The sequence below is a fragment of the Panthera uncia genome (assembly GCF_023721935.1).
Source record: "Panthera uncia isolate 11264 chromosome C1 unlocalized genomic scaffold, Puncia_PCG_1.0 HiC_scaffold_3, whole genome shotgun sequence".
NCBI classification, from domain to species: domain Eukaryota; kingdom Metazoa; phylum Chordata; class Mammalia; order Carnivora; family Felidae; genus Panthera; species Panthera uncia.
The window spans coordinates 100387423-100402992 of NW_026057584.1; positions in this window are offsets into that span (position 1 = coordinate 100387423).

Consider the following 15570-nt stretch of genomic DNA (forward strand, 5'->3'; position numbering starts at 1 on the left):
ATATTAGGAAGGAGAGAGGAAAAGGAAGGAAGGAAGGAAGGAAGGAAGGGAAAAAGGGAGGAGGAAGAAAGGGAGGACGGGAGGAGGGGTGGGAGCAGGAAAGTAAATCCTCTGCCAATTTTTCCTGGAATCTGACTGTTGTCCACAGAGCAGGAGTGCCAGAGCCCCCTTGCCACCAGTGGGCAGAGAGGTCCCTAGTAGCCAGAGAGAGACAGAGCCAAAGGCTTGGGAAAGAAACAGATGTCCAACCATGTCACCTGTCCCCAGAGCGGCAACCATGGTGGCATCACTCTCAACCTGACCCTCAGAGCAGGTCAGCCTTCCACCATCACCCCAGAACCAGCATTCCACCTCTTGTCTCTCTCCTGTACACATGCCGCCCCTAGCTCAGTCCACAACCTACCCTCCTGTCCCCTGCTTCCTGCACCCTCTCTCCTTCAATAGCCAATTCGAAACTCTCTTTTTCCTGGAAGCATTTCTGGATTAACTTTCACTCTATGACTCTTCAGAAACTTGCTAATGTTTGTCTTTTTCATATTGTAGGTTATTTCATCAGATTGCAGCAAGTCTTGAATATTTAGACAGAGCATGGGCTTTGGGGCACCTGAGTGGCTCAGTTCCAACTTCGGCTCAGGTCATGATCTCACAGTTCATGAGTTCAAGCCCCACGTCGGGCACACTGATGTCAGTGCAGAGCCCGCCTTGGATCCTCTGTCCCCCCTCTCTCTCTGCCCCTCCCCCACTTATGTGCGCGCTCTCTCTCTCTCTCTCTCTCTCTCAAAAATAAATAAATAAATAAATAAATAAATAAATAAATAAATAGAAAGAGCGTGGGCTTTAAGTCCCAGGCCTACCACCTCCTAGCTGTGCAATCTTGGGCAAGTTGCTTAACCTTTCTGAGCATCAGTGCCCAAAATTATCAAAGGGAAATACTGGTACACCCTACAGGGCTATTCTAAAAACTCTATGAGAAAAAATAAAAATTAAAACTCAGTGAGAGAATATATATGTGAATATCCCAGAGAGTGTTTGGCAAATAGGACACGGTCAGTAAATTGTTGTTCTTATTATGATGTATGGCATAAAATTCTATGAAAGCAACCTTGCAGTTGGATCCTGAATTGCATTACCTTGTCATGAACTGGATGTAAAACTCAATGAGGAAGAAAACAATCCCTTTTAAGTCTCACATCTCAGGGGCACCTGGGTGGCTCCATCGGTTAAGTGTCCGACTTCCACTCAGGTCATGAGCTCCACATCGGGCTCTGTGCTGACAGCTCAGAACCTGGAGCCTGCTTCAGATTCTGTGTCTCCCCCTCTCTCTGCCCCTCCCCTGCTCACGCTCTGTTCCTTTCTCTCTCAAAAATAAATAAACATTAAAAAAAAATTTTTTTAAGTCTCACCTCCCTCCCGAACCCCATCCCTATTCTCGTCAGAGTACATGACCCACAGTTAGCAAATGGTCAAGCAGCTGGACTCTTAGGCTGTTGAGGTCCAAACTCAAGACTCTGCCCACCAGAGCTGGGCTGCCAGTGCCCGCAGCAGTCTGGGGCCAGCTCAGGGCTAAGAAGGAGTTAGGAGAAGGGTGGGCTCTAGGTGAAACTGGGCTGGAGCCTCTGCTCCCCGGGGTTTAGTGGCCCCACATGCCCACCCTATCCTCCTGCACCAGGAGTTTGCACCCAACAGAACCCAAGACTGTATTATTTCGTGGAAAGGTATGGAAAGCAGCCTCACCTGGGCTCCCAATCATCTCGCCATGAGTGTCCCTGCTATCGTCTACCTTTTAGGAGCTCTTGCCGACCCCACAAGTTATAATATTAATAATAATGATGACCATTGCTTACTAAGGACCAACGTATGCCAGGTATCTTACAAATGTTATTGACTTTTAAATATTTATTAAATAACAGTACCATCACTGTCCCATTTTTCTTAATCAAACACACGTATAACTGCCAGCCAGAGCTCCTGGGCAGCATGAAACAGCATCCATGAACACAACGAACTCGTATTCCTCCAGCCCAAAGCAGGGAAAGGTCAAGTGTGGTCGACAAGGGCAGCCTTAGCCAGCAGAGTACAGAGGTCCTTCCAGCCCTCGCCTGAAAACATAGGTCCCTCCTCCCCAGGACCCTCCTGTCAAGGACCTCAAGTAGGCGGTGCTGCTCAGCTAATCTGATCAGTTTATCTTGCAAATGATGGGCTCACATCCAGAGATGACAAAGGTCCTAGTTAAGATCACACCGCCGGTGGCAAAAGCTAGCCACAGTATCCTGTGCTGAAAAGAGCAGCCTAGCTTCCCAGAGATGGTGGTCAAGACTGCCACACAAGTTACCCCACGCTACACCCCTCCAGTGGGAGGCCCTGAAGCCCTGCCTCAGCCCCTCCACGAAGGCAGGCACGCAAGCACGCACACCCCTCCCCTCCTGGGGCTTTGACTCTGGGCTCCTCCTCCAGCGCACGCGGCGTAGGGTTCCATCATGCGCTGGCTGGTTTAGAGTGCCCACAAATGCAATTCAAGATATAACAGCCCTACCCAGAAATTTAGGTATAAGGAAATGTCAAATATCAGATCACCTCCCCCCAAATTGTTTGAGGAGTCCTTGCTTTACCAATGCCACGTGCTCAGACTGCCCCCCCCCCCACAGGGTGTATTCTACTGCCCTCCTCATTAGCCCTCTTCCAGAGTCCTTGTTTGTAGGAGAAAGGGTGGGGCATCCTGAGGCTGAATAAAATATATACATATTACATAAAAAAATATAGATATAACATATAGACGTAAGAAACGCTTGGAAACAAACAAACAAAAAAAAACCATGCTTGCTGAGGATTAGGTCTTCCGTCACCAGCGAGGTAGTCTCAGAACTTGCTTCATGGCTAATGAATTTTTATCCATCCCTGTTATCTGCACATCTATATATCATGGGGAGGAAAGTCTTAAAAATGCAAGTAAAGAGTTTGCTACAAGACATAGCACTGCCAGGTTCTCCCATTTCACCGTGCCCTTAAAACCAGGCCATTTGATTTACATCTGAGGAACCTGCCACCCTACTTTGCTTGAAATTCAAACAAATATTCACTACTTCTCCAGCGACCAGAGGAGCAAGGTCCGGGCTGGCTTGGTGTGGCGAGGTGGGCTGCAGGACGGCAGATATACTGGCTAAGTTGTTTTGAGAACGGAATTCGCACCAACGCGCAACTTTCACAGCCAAAGCGTGCTTTGTCCCCTTCCGAGAGACACCCAGGGACTCGTAAGTTTCTTCCAAATACGCTGCCGTGCTTAAAACCCCTAAGAACGCTTCAGGAAGTGTGTTGGAAATCCCCCGTGGTAGAGAAGTTTCTTGCTTCAAGGCAGATCCGAATTTGGGAAAGAGTCGAAAGTCCTTTCAAGCCAAGTCTGATGAATAGGTGAGTGACCACACTGGGAAATGCCATTTTGAGCAAGAGTGAGGTTTGGATATAAAATCACAAGACCGCTTTTATGTGTCTGTGACAGGGCATGTGTATTAATATGTGATTTGCAAACTAAGTCATAAAGGTAGTTCTGAAAGAGAGGCTCTTCACAGATCATGAGTAGTTACAGTATTGTGGGAAGAAGGGCGTGTCCCTGCGAAGTCATTGCTTCAAAGAGGTCAACTGTCATTTAGAAATACACAAAAAAGTGTATAAACCCAGGCGTGAGATCATCGCCTTGGAACCCACTTGGTGAAAGAAAGCAGAGATCCCATCAGAGCCTGGAGTGGAATCCACTCTGAGGCCAGGCCCTGGGCTGCACACATGTTTGCATGTCCCCTCGGGTGGCAAGGCTGGGAGGGGGCCAGGCGGCCCCCTCCTGCCGGGCCTGCTGGCTTGTCGGCTCTGTTCTGAATGACACAGCTAATTAAGGTGAGTACTACTGCAGCTCTGGGCTAAAATTTCCCGAGCAGGCTAGCCTTCCTTGTGTCTCAGCTTCCAGATGAATCCATATTTCAGGGGTTAACAGCTCATCTGTAAATAAAATAAAATGTCCTCTGGGCTGCAGCCAGGTAGCCCAGTCCTGCCTTTGGCCTGAATGTGATTAGCACGTTGGGGTGGAGGCAGGGAGAGGGCGAGGGGGGTCAGCAGGAGGAGGGAGCCAATACGAGATTTGTAAGACCTCTGAGAAGTCACTTTGGTGATTGATTTCCAAGACGGGTTACACCAAACACACACACACACACACACACACACACACACACACACTACCTCCCTAGCTCCCAACTTTTGAAATTAAGAGACGAAATTAAGAGACAAAAACTAACATACTATATGAACTACTTACGGCTCAAGGCCCCAGAGCAGAAATACTAGGGCAAGGGCGCTGGACAAGCTTTGGACTTGGAAGGGAAGGGCGGAAAGAGGGGAGCGTCGGGGTTTGGCCCAGTTTTTTGTCAGATCTCAAAGGTGACAGCGAGCAGGACCCAGCAAGCCAGCAGGGACTGCGTCTCTAGACGCAGACAGGCTGGAAGGGAGGCGAGGTGAAACCACAGAGACACCTACTTGAAAACAATCCATCAGAGCCGTTCCTCTGACTAAACCTAGCTATTTTGTTTAAGCAACCCGCTATTTGCATACCCTTAACTGTGATTTTATTTTCTAAGCTCATCTTGTGTGTGAAGCCCCGTGTGTCTGCTTCAAGGGAGACAGGAGCCCTAATGAAACTACCCAAACTGCATCAAATCTAGCCTCCGAAAGAAAGAAGCCTTCCTTCTCTGGAGAATGAACTCAGCTGAAAACCTGTAACTGTTACAATAATCATAAAAATAGGCAACAGTCTCCACCACTTTCCTGTAACCCTCAAACTCTTCAAAGACACAAAGCTGCTTTAAAAATTTAAGGTGACATCACTTAGGTATAACATACACTTCTGTAGCAAATAACCAGCAGTCATACTGGGTTATGCTTTGTTTAATTTCCCAAAATACTCTCAGTATGTGTCCAGGTGATATTTTTATGTCTATTTTATACGTCTATCTATTTAGCCTCTTTAATAAGCCTGGGATGATGATGCATATGGGTTACATTAAGAGCTTGAAAAGTTTTCTCACATCCAGCAACACAAGAAATGGCTCCCACTATATCTAACTTGTCTGCTTGTCTGCTCCCTTGTGAGCATTCCAGCCACCTTTCCTTTCTTCGCCCCAATTTCAGCATGTGGTGAAGGCATTAGCCAGGGTCACAACACATTATTTCCCGGTTCCAGTTAGGTGAGGAGAACAGTTGACTGTACTTCTAAAAGTGCAGTTGGCTTTGGAAATTAGCGTTCTTCCTTTCTTCCTCTCTTTTCTTTTCTTTCTTTCTTTCTTTCTTTCTTTCTTTCTTTCTTTCTTTTCTTTTTTTCTTTTCTTTTCTTTCTTTTCTTTCTTTTTTCTTTTCTTTCTTTTTTCTTTTCTTTCTTTTCTTTCTTTCTTTCTTTCTCCCCTGCTTCCCTCCCTCCCTTCCTTCCTTCCTCCCTCCTCTCTTTCTCTTTCTTTCTTTCCTTCTTTCTTTCTTTCTTTCCTTCCTTCTTCCTTGCTCTTTCTTTCTCTCTCATTTTCTTTCTTTCTTTCTTTCACAAACAGTCCAGATGTAAGAAGCCTCTCACTTCTTAGCCTGTTGTAGTACTCTTAAGAGCCCAAATCTTTAACAATTGTTGTTCTTATACGTTAGCAAAACAAAACAAACAACAACCAAAAAAAGCACGCACACACACACACACACACACACACACAACTCAGCATTGCTATTTCTGATATCATCTTCAAAATATTTCTAACAAATCATTCCTCCATTGGGAGTTGCAAAGGAAAAGTTACATAGGACAGGGGTTTTTCTAAAAATCAAAATCTGCACAGGAGTTTCCTGCTTCCATGAAAAGGTTTCTAAAATGTGCACAGAAAATGAACTTCCAATAATTGTCTCCACAGCATTAATGGGTATCTTCTGTGGGGAGAAAATCTGTAACCTCATCAAGGAATAGAATTCAAATAAATTTTCATTGTCCCACTGCACAAAGCTAAGCTTGGCGAATCCTAATTTGTTATTCATTCTTCTTGTTTAATTCATAATTTGATGCTAAACGTGGTGACACAGCAGTGTCTCACAAATTCGATTGCATCTGTCCTCAGATACATTTCTTGCAACTACACAAGGTTTGTATTTTATACTACAAATGGTTTTAAGCTTAAAGATGTGCAGCATAAAGGGAGAGTGAGGAAGTTATTTTTTCTACACACAGGCAGCCAATGCTAATTTCCTTCTAAACTCACTTTTTACTTTGTTTATTCTTTTGTACACTTTTGTTTTTCATTCGGGCTAATTGTGCTTCGCCGTACTTCCCGAACCCTTACGGGAGGCAAAAATTCATCCTGACAAACGTTTTGGGTTTAACACGAGTGCCTGCCTCCACTGGGTAAGTGCCGTAGATATAATAAGGCTTTTGCAAAATATTCCACAACCTGATTTTTAATTTACTGCATCATCAGCTACTTTTATGATAATATTTAATCTACTGAAACAAAACCAGCCTTAGGGGGGAAAAGGCAAAGAAACAACAACAGCAAAGAGAAAGAGAGTTTATTTTTAGCACCCCGTCCTCAAGTAAGGTGGCTGGTAGGAACAGAAAGAACTTCACCTAAGGGCACTAATTCTCTCTCTTTATCCTTTCTCACTGTCTTTCTTCCTTCTTTCCATTTGTTTTTTCCTCTCCTTTTTTTTTTTCTCCCAACGGCTGAGCTAATCACGTTAAAGGTTATATTTCACTTAATTCAGTTAACAAGTCTCAATAAGCATTAGACTCCAGGAAAGAAACAGTCCACCCCCCCCCCCAAGAAAAAATGTATAGCGTGATGAATTGTGTAAATGTGGTCACCCGTGGCCCAGATGTGCAAAACCCTGAAGTAAAAAGGCGTTTAGCGAGTGCGTCACTTCACGAGGTCAAGTTTGGAAAATCTGGCCCAGGTGCCCCCAGTGCCCGGCCACGATGGTGATACTGTCATTATTCGTAAGTCAGGAACATCGGGAAGAGAGATAATAAAATGCCTCAAAATTCAGCGGGCTGCGTTCACCTAGGCACTTGAGACGTTTTATTCCAGGGCCCCTTGGTTTAGACCCAACTCAGATGAGAGAAATCTGGGGTGTCTATTTCCTATGTCTGTGAAAACAGATTTCCCGGGAACGAAACACCCTAGTGGGAGACAGCTGAGCCTCTTACAGTGCAAGACGAAAACACTCCGGCAAAAAAAAAAGAAAACACACACACACACACACACACACACACACAAAACTGTGCCCTAAAGATGCAAACCGTAATGGAAACGGAGCCAAGCCAACGGCCCCCTCCCCGAAAGGAACTGCTTCCCTATCCTAACGGGAGCCCTCTGCCAAGCCTCCGCATTTATAAGCACTGGCCCGGATCCGGCCACGCAGAGCCAGGAGAACGGGCCCTTCCTGAGTGGGAAGACATTACTGGAAGTTTCTGCCTGCGTCTTTGGGAGAAACTGGTCCTTTCCAGGAGCGCTGCGCTGGCGGCTCCCGTTTCGGCAGCGTAGGAAATGTCACTGGAGCGTGAGCCGTGGCAACGGCGTGAGCGTGTACATGCCCGCACGTAGCCTTGCCTCCGCGAGCAGCTGTGGCCGCTTCCAAGCGCAAGGCGAGCTCAGGGTGCAAGAGGCCAACAAACCCGCATCCGAGGGGGCTGCCGGTCGTGGACCGCTGTGAGAGCAAGTTCAGGTTCTGGAAGCATGTTTCCCTGGAAATGATGGGGAAGTTTCCTTGAAGCTCCGTAATTAGCTTGTGCGAAAGCTCTCTCCGACTCACCTCCCTACCCTGATTCTTACTATCATGAATTTTGCATCATTCTGCGCACAATAATGCACATAAAATTAAATAAACAATTTAATTAATTTAATTAAAATTAAATATTAAACATATTGTGTATAAGGAACCTGCGCCTTTGATTTAATTGGGCAGGAGTACCCAAAGCAGTTTGGGTAACAGCAGAAAATAATTAAAACCAACAAGTACGTTAGCCTCTGGGTACAAGAAATAGTTGGGAGCCTCCTCTTGAGAAAGGTTTATTTAATTAAAATTAAACTAATCTTTGGAAAACATTTGATAAGCATTTCATAATACAAATCATAATCCAAAAAATGAGGCTCAGCCTGGCTCTCCACAATACAGGAAAAATCATGTTAAATAATTTATCTCCGGCGGTAGCTACTTTTCTCCTTGACATACACACACAAACACGCGCGCGCGCAGTAATTCAATAGACAACGTGTTTGCTAGGTTCAAATTCTAGGTAACATTTGATTCTTCCAGAATCTAGACAAACATTAGCAAAGCGCATTCAGCATCATACGTCCATAGCGAGAACTGGGGAGACTTAGTGCTTGCTTTTAAACTGAGTGTGGATTTTCAGAACCAGCCAGCCCCATCGAAACACATTTTCATGAATTTACTTTAAAGGAAAATGCAAATGTTTTGACAAGTCAATATCCTGGTCAGTGCTAATATAGCCCTCAAACACAGAAAGAGCTGGGTCCTCCCCTGCCCTGCGACATCCTCACATACATTTAATCCATGAGACATGCAGGTTCCCTGCGACATCCTCAGATACATTTAATCCATGAGACATGCAGGTTCGTGCTCCTTACCAGGAGAGCAAGACCATTTATACTCCCACTTGTTTCCTCCAGTTGGTGTGCCTAGGTCTGTTACTCAGTTGCAGATCATTAGATAAGACTAGACACAGACCACAAAAGAAAGACAGCAACCAGGCCCACGCACATGCCTCCCCAGTGACTCTTCCCAGGGCTTGACCTGCCGGGACCCCCAGACATCCACAGTCTTTAGCAAACCAAGGCCTACTTTGACACCTATGGCCTGAGCAGGAATATCATTACAATTTGTTTCGTGGTCCAATTTCAAAGTTCCTGAATGCATGCAGTTTGGCTGACAAGTGCCTATGGGCATAACTCTGAGCCTAACTCATGTAAATTCCAATTGTCTACCTCTCACACATCCTGCACCCCTCAAGGAGGAAAAATCAAAGTTAGACCATGCATTTCCTCAAACGCTTTTCACTTCTATTTCAGTATATATCATAACTTAGTCTACCAGAGGAGTTAAGATAGTTTCTTATATTCTAATAATTCATAACGGATAAAGCAATTAGATGCACCTCAAAGCTCTGCGAGGCGTATATAACACTGTATTTTGTTCTGTTGTTACAGCAAAAGATTTTCTGTATGTATCCTGACACCAAGTCATAGTCTTCAGTGGTCATATGTCTCCAAAAACTCACTGTGGACTGTAACATGCCCACAGGTGTCAGGCACACTGAAGAATACGAATCAAAGCTTAGTCCTGCCTACACCGAGGTTATTTTGTAATGTCTTTTTTGCTCTGTAAAGAAATCTCCAGCAATGTAAAGCACGCTATTTCATAAGCAGTAATTCATAATGGCAACTGATAATTATTCCTGTAAATATCAAGCATTCCTCAAAAAAATTCAGCTAAGCTTTTAACCGCTTCTCTGTTTGGTTCAACTTTTCTTTGATCAGAAGAACAAAGTACCTTCGGAGACTTCCAGTTGGGCCCAGAGACAACAGCGATCCAAAGGGCGGCCTGCCTACTGCCAGACGTAAATTCAAAAACAAAAACAAAAACAAAACACAACCAAAAAACTTGGAGATGTGGCACAGCTAAGAAGGATGCAAGCAAAAGATCCTAGAGCGATCTCCAGTTCAATTAACTCTTTCACATAATTATCGGAAAAGGGTGTTTAACCCTCTAGAAAACACCCAACTGAGAGCCTGGTGCGGCCCTGACTTCCTCCGGCCAGGACCACAGCTGCAGAGGGCTTCTCCTCTGCCATCCAGGGTTTGTCAATGGTGTCCTTTATTTGCATGTCAATCCTTTTACATGATTAATATGTATTTATTGACCAGGAGGCCTTCCCAACCTAGGACAAAGGGAGACCGGCAGTCCCCTTTTATAGGGCAGCCATAACTTTCCGAGCAGGACGGACAATTGTGCACGGAAATAATTCTCTTCCAGAGAGAAAGCTCCCACCATTCAGACACACGGAGTGATAGAAAGAAAACAGTCCAAATGGAGTGCCCAAAGCTCAAGGGCACCCCCCTACTCCTTTCCCCATAAAGTCATTGTAGGCATTTCCTACCACTTCAGCTGGGGGGTAAGGACAGGCACTTGGAGGACAAAAATGACCCCTGGCCCAGGAGTCTGGCTGGCTCCTCCCCCTCATGAAGGCCTCTGCCCCGAGTTACCTGTGGGGAGGGACCTGCCTTCTTCAGAACGTGACTCTAGAAACGGAAGCAAACTGCATCCAACCCGTCCCCTGACTTGGTACCTCATGAATCTTTTATCCACTCAAATACACGTCACATTTCCCAGATTGACATGTGCAGTTTTATTTATTAAATGGCAAACTCCATTTTTTAAAAAAAGAGCAGTCAGGTCTACCATGAAAGATGCCCAGAAATCCTCTCCCCCTGTAATCTCTTCACTCCCTCCCACACAGGAAAATAAAGAAACAACAGATTCGAAGGACAAACCGTGGCCTAAACTTCCCTTTTCGCTCTGGCATCTGCCTGTTGGAATGCCAGAGATGAGATTCTAAGTAAGTTTAGAAAAACAGTGCAGAGATTGTGATGACCCATTTGTCCTGATGCCAAAGATAAGGAGGCCCATCATCCGAGGAGGCTCTTTCCGTCTTGACTGCAGTGATTCTGGAACTTACTCTGTTTGGTCATTGGCATCCCACCTCTGTGCAAATTAAATTCTTGGCCCCACCGAGAGGCTGGCATCACACTATCTAGGGTTCCCAAGGAAAAATACACAGAACTATCTCTTTTATAAAGGTCTTTAAATGTAGAAATTAATAAGAAGAAAAAAGGAAGTTTTCCTTTAAGTTGTAGCAGTTCAAGTGCAGCCTCTATGTAGGTACCATAACCTCTCGGAGGAAACACACACACACACACACACACACACACACACAAGGGCCTAGGATTTGAGTTCCAAACCTGAACACCAATGAGACATGAGTCACCTTTCAGTTCAAAGGCCCCCTCTTGACTCCTCCCCCTGGGGTTCAACATCCTCCAACTTTATGAAAGGTATTTGCTAGGGGTAAATTCACTTGATTTCAAAAGGGAATTAGTTCTGGAGTGCCAGTCCCTCCCCCCGCCCCCACCTCAATCTGTCCCCTTTCCTACACCCTGTGAAACTCCAGGAAGTTGGGGGCACGCGGTACCCTTTGGGGGAAGCCCGGCCACAGGCCTGCTCTCCATCCACAGTCTGGTCTGGGCAAGGTGAGGAAAGCAGTTTAAAGAGCCACATTGCTGTTTGTTTGGCTTCGACCAACTGCCATTTCACCGTGTCGTTTTTACTCAAACCAGTTTACGTGTATAGACTGTGCCTAAAAGAATCCCAGAAAGAGCACCAGAATTTCAAGAATGTAAACTTCCAGGACAACGCCTGCAATGGTGAGCTCACCGCAAGCTATTACACACAAAATGGCCCCAGTAAGACGTTTCAAATTTCTGCCCACGCTTTCCCCATTTAGAAATGCGGCGCTTCCGATGCAGAAGGTATGTTCTTGAATGTTACCCAAACTAGCCCTGGAGCCATCTCACTCATGCCCCTCCGGCTTCAGCCACTTCCCTTGACAACCAGCATGCAGTGTCACCCTGCAGCCCAGCCCTAAATGCCCAGTTCCAGACCCAAGGCCACACTTGAGATCGCTCTGTGCCAACGCCATCCCCAGAAAGACCCATCCGAAATGCAGGCACACGTAGCAGCGAAAAGCAAATACAAGGACAAGAAGAAGTATCAAGGAAAAGCACACCTAACCTCTAAATTCTGTAAATCCATGGTATATTCCACTCACCTCAACAGATGCTGTGTGGCTGAACTAGGGAAGCAATCTTTTCTTTTCCTGAAGCTACGGACATAACAAACAAAGGCCAGGTGCACCTTAACCTGACTTTTGTTTTTTTATTCTACGGATCATAAGTTCAGCTAAGTTAACCCACCAAAAAAGGTCCCAGAGGGATTGTCTCTGACGTTGCTAAAGTTAAGAGATGGGCTTACCCTACGCCAAACACCTGGGCGTAGCCTTCAGGAGCCCATTCGGCTAATCTGAAAATCTGGGCACACCACGTGCACCTGGACCGTGAGAAATCCTTCCCACTGGTGCCCACTTTGTTGCACCCCAGACGCTCAGTTTAGGCCAGGCCAAGTGACTGAATAATTGATCAGGACACAGCAGAAGGTTTTCCTTCTGATGTTTGTCATCATTAGCCTCCAACCTCTGTTCACTAAAGAATACCTCTTGTTTTAAGTTTTCAGTTTACTGACCACCACCTCGGGCATTTTCTGGGGGGGTTGGGGGGGTGGGGGGAGGTGGGCAGGGGGGAAACCAAAACAACCCAAAAAGCCCTCTAGATTTGAAAGAAGGTTTGAATACCCCTCAACACCTCAACTCTGTCTTTGGCCCCCTCCTCATCTAATTTTGCAGGCCATTAATCCAGAATGGGCAGGCAGCAGAGCATTTTGGTATTTGCTTTCGCATTGAAGTGACTGAGTAATTAATGAAAGTTGGCAACTGTTCATGCAAGCCGCAAGCCCACTTTCCTCCTTTCCCGACTCAGTGCTGTGCGTTCACATATACTTCAAGTGGCACCCCCCCTCCTGCCCCACCTAGGGAGCCCCACTTTCCTTCACTGCATCAGCAGAAGCTCCCAGGCTCTGTGGGGTGACCTGACTCTCAAAATCCATTTCCAACTGCCCCTCTTCGCCACTGAGGACCTCTGTGGTGTATCATCCTCTATCAAGGGCAGAAAAAGCACCTACATAGGCCTGACTCCCTTGCAAGCTGTAGACAACTCACTAACTGTATAATAAGGGAAACTACATTGTTTTCAGCCTGGTCCACTGATACCAGAGGGCAAATCTCACTCTCATGCTTCCAAGGGCTATCTTCTTAAAAAAACGAAAAAAAAAACAAAACAAAAAAAAACAACAACAACAACAACAAAAACAAACAAACAAAAACCACAGGCCCCCTCTGAAACAAAAGCCGAGCTTTTGCTTTCCCTGCAACCTGTGAGCCTTGTAAGGTGAGAGGAAGAGGGGCCGGCCCCTCCCGGTTATCCACACCCCCCCCAAACAATAGGTTTTGTGTTAGAGGGGCTCCCAGTGTGGGATGGCCGGAATGTGGAGACGCCACTGTGTTGGAGTTAATAACACAGTGTCACAAAGGAATTTAAGCCTGAACTTCGGGAAATTCTCCTTGGAGAAGCTTATACTTTTCCCTCTTCAAACTTTCCTTCTCTGTCTCCAAAGAATAAGGACCCTCTGTCACTTTTCTCCTGGAGGCCATTATACTTCCTTCCAATTGTCCATTGTGAAATGACCAAAGGATCCCTGATTACGGAGGACACAACCATCAGGTCGCCAGGTGAGGTTTGTATATCAAAGGTTAAAAAGCTCTGGATCCATTTCTAAAATGACCCACCCTTTCCAGAAGGACTTGCCTTCTGGGGCTGTGCATATGTACCAAAATAAAACCGTGGGCAGAGAGCCGTCACTATGGACAGAGCCACTTGACCAAGCATGGAGAAGGTCACAAAGGCTGGTGTAAGGCTGAAATGTGAATGTGAATGGGGCCAGGAAGTGGCCCAAGGGTCTCCCGGTTCTCTCCTGCAGTGCGCCCCCAAATTCCACTGTCAATAGGAAATGACAGGGAAATGCAGTAGCGGGGGTGACTAGCATCTACTGCTCGGGCATAAATTCAATTCCTCACAGATCTTCAGGGATAACACCCTGGACTCCCCACCCCGGCTTCCCCTGGTCCCAAATCTCTCAGCTCTCAAGTCAAGGGGTTGGGGCCAGGTCTCTATCCCACACAGCCAGCGGGTGACTGCCGCAAGGGGCCCCAGCAAAGCAGCTCTTCCTTTCCCCAGGTAAGCCCACTGCAGGCGCTTTCCCCGACGCGTCTCACAGCCAAGTGAGCTTGTGAACACGGAGACGGCTGAGGATCCGAGACAAGGAGCTCGCTCGCTCGGTTTTTCCCGGGCCGTGTTTGCCATTTGCGGGAATAAATGAAGCATCGGTAATCTCCATAAAAGAGCTTTCACGCTTCATTCTCTGAAACTAAGTTGGGGCTTAGACGGAAAGGAAAAAAGGGACTTTTAATTTAAAGTAATGATCATCAACACTCTGGCTCTGGAGGGTCTCAAGGGGAGAAGGGGGTTCCCCACCCCACCCGGGGAAGCTGGAGGGAGGGCCGAGCCCCGGCCTGCCAGGTCTGGAATTGCTGGGATTGGTGGGCCAAATCCAAACGCGGCAGCTCTCCTAGGAGGAAGGCAGCGATACCAACAAAGATACCTGGGGTGACTGAGGGGGTGCGGGAGCCTAGGGAGGAAGGGATCCAGACTCGTCCTCCCTGAGAAAGGCAAATGAGCAGATTCAATGGAGACCTCGGCTTTGCCTTGGGCCACCACTGGGAGCAGCGGTGTTTTCTTCCCTGGCACTTCTCGCAGGAACGTCAGCCGTCAGCCGTGGTGGTGCCTCTCTGGTTACTTTCACTTGGTGGCTGCTTCTGTTTGGGGCCAAAGTTTGCACGCCGGGGTGCCCAGAACACAGTACCTCCTTTCCCGACCCGGTACTCCCAGGTCCTGCTGGGTGGGAGGGCCCCAAAAGTTTTATTCCCCTTGGGGAACTTTGTTTACTTTAGCTGAATACAAGTGACCTCCCTTGTGAGACCGTATACTCCAATCTCCCCCCTCCCTCAACACTCCCCCAGGACCCCGGGCGCCTCGCTTCCTTGCCATTGGCAAACCAACCAGCACTAGACATGAACCGCCAGTGAAATCGGCCCTGCGAAGGCATTTTAGACAACAGATAAAGAACTCAAGGCCTGGTGATAGGGGAACTGAGTCCAGCCGTTCTCTCTGGGGTCTACATCCCCAGTCGCCATGGCTTGCGCCTAATGAGGACACAGCACCGGGAAGGAGCCCAAAGTGAGGAGGCCAGCGGTGAAAGCCTGAGCTCCGTAGGCAGCGGGGAGCAGAGGTGGGAAATCGAGCGAAGGATCGGATCGAAGGATGCTTCCCAGCTAGGCCGAGGCCTGTCTCGCGCCCTCATCGCCCGGCCTCGCCCTTCTGGAAGCTCCAGCGAGGCCTGGGCGGACGCCGCCCAGAGAAGACACAGAGCGAGGGCAATTTGGCGCCGCTGGTTTTAAAGAAATTCCAAGTAAACAGTGAACCCGAGCGGGAAACCACAGCTGTGCATAGGCAAGCGACTTGGCCAAATTATCTCCAGAAAAGGAGAGGGAAGGTGGGCAAATGTCTGAGCCCTGAAGGTGCTCGCTTTGTTGACGGGGGAGGCAGCAGGGGACTGGGCTGCTACTGCAACTTTTTCTCTGCCCAAAAATGGATCCCGCATGGGGGATTTCGGAGGGCGCTCACCTAGTCCGGGAAAATTCAGCTGGTGGCCCTTCTGGGGCCAGGTCCTCCCCAACCACGCACGGAGGAGGCCGCCGCCGAG